Genomic DNA, 1,923 nt, shown 5'->3' with positions numbered 1-1,923 from the left:
AGCTGAATGCTGGAATCAAGACCCTGGCTGCCTCCAAATGCCAGGAAGCCTCATCTGTAATTATTGATTCCAGTAGAGTCAATGCCGAACAGGGTTTCATTATTTATGATGATGATGATGATGAAGCTAAAATAATAGAGAAATTGAAAATTGCTTCTTTGAGGGAAAAATACGCAGAATTGAAACTTTAAAAAGCTACCACCATATTAGGACTGGAAACAAAATCATTTTGGGGATAGATGACATGTCATTACAGGCTTGAAATATTATCTTATGCTTTTAAATTCACATTTTGATCAACTACTTAGGCTGGTGACATATTAAAGTCTATTAACCTCCGTTATTCTGTCCTCTAAGTAACTTTGGAGAATGCAAGAGCAACTTTAAAATTAAATGGATTTCTTCCTGCATTATAAGATATGCTATTCGACCTTTCATGTTTTTTATCAGAAATGCTTAGTTATTCTAAAAGTGGTTTGATATGCCATTATATTGGCCATAAAAAAGTTCTTCCTATAATGTCCCTTCTGCCCTTTCTTTCATCATTAGCATATATTTTATACTTTCGGTTAATGCCTGAGATCATTTCCATGGAGCAACACTCCTACATCATTTGTGATATTAAAATATTATACCCAGGTCAAATTCATTAATACGAAAAATATTTTAAAACTTGAAACATCTTTATATTGATCTTCCCTTGGCACAAGATACATATACAAATAATGGGGGAGATAGGGATGTAAGGGTATTCCTGGCAGAGGGAAACCTTGTTAAAGACCTACTGAGTATAGAGGCTGGGGGAATAGAGGCCTGGCTCTGGGAGGCAGAGCTAGGCTGCAGGAGAGGAAGAGAACCGGGGCCTAGGGTGCTCAATAGACAGCACAAGGCAGCCATGCTTTTGGGCGGTGTGAACCTTCTCTCTATGTCTCACCAACTTAATAACGGGCATGGCACCACATTACACTGAGACATAATTTTAAATGTTTATGAGAAAGCAAGTAATCCTTTCCAGCTGTAATTACACTAGCAGCTACTTCTGGAAGTGGATCAAGTTATGAGTCTTAAAAGCGAGCTATCACATGTTATGAGAGCAGGAAAATCAGTTTCCTTACTAGTCCAGGGAACCAATGCTATAGGCCTGAAGGAAGGCAAGGCAAAGGGGAAGTAATAGTATGACTGAAAAATCCTGGGCAAAAGCTTTAGAACAAGGATCAGAAACTCAAGGTTCTACAGGGAACAGGAATGTCACCTGTGGCACAGGATTGGCCAAGTGAACTGGAAAGTATGTACCTCATCAAGAGCTTCTGGCATGGACCAGTTTATAGACAGGAAGCCAGAAAACTAGTTTTTCTGTAAAAACTCCAAGCTTCTATTTAATTTAATTAATTATTTTACATTTATTAGAAGTAGAATTTTTACTGCTTTTGAACATTTTTTTTCAGCTCTAGTGAGGTATAGTTAATATATAAAAATTGTACCTTGTAATATTGGGTTGTCAGAAAAGCCATGACGCATTTTTGCAATGAAAAACATAGAAAAAAATATGTCATGACTTTTCTAACAACCCAATGTATACACTTAGATGAATTTGGACATATGCTATGACTATGATACCATCATCATGGTCAAGGTCATCGCCATCACCACCAAAAGATTTGATATGTGTTCCCTTGCTTCTTCTTTTCCTGTTTTTTATTTGTTTGTTTGTTTATGTAAGGACCATTAACATGAGCTCCACCTTCTTAACAAGCTTTTCAGTGCATGATGCCATATTGTTAACTATAGGCACTATGTTCTCCAGCAGATGTCTAGAACTTACTTGTATGACTGTAGTTTATACCCATTGAACAACCTCCCATTCCCCTGTGCACCCTCTTCTCTGGCAACCACCATTCTGTTCTCTGCTTCTATGAGTCTGAC

The sequence above is a fragment of the Hipposideros armiger genome, unplaced genomic scaffold (genome assembly GCF_001890085.2).
Source record: "Hipposideros armiger isolate ML-2016 unplaced genomic scaffold, ASM189008v1 scaffold_661, whole genome shotgun sequence".
Classification (NCBI taxonomy): domain Eukaryota; kingdom Metazoa; phylum Chordata; class Mammalia; order Chiroptera; family Hipposideridae; genus Hipposideros; species Hipposideros armiger.
This window is presented reverse-complemented; position numbering follows the sequence as displayed.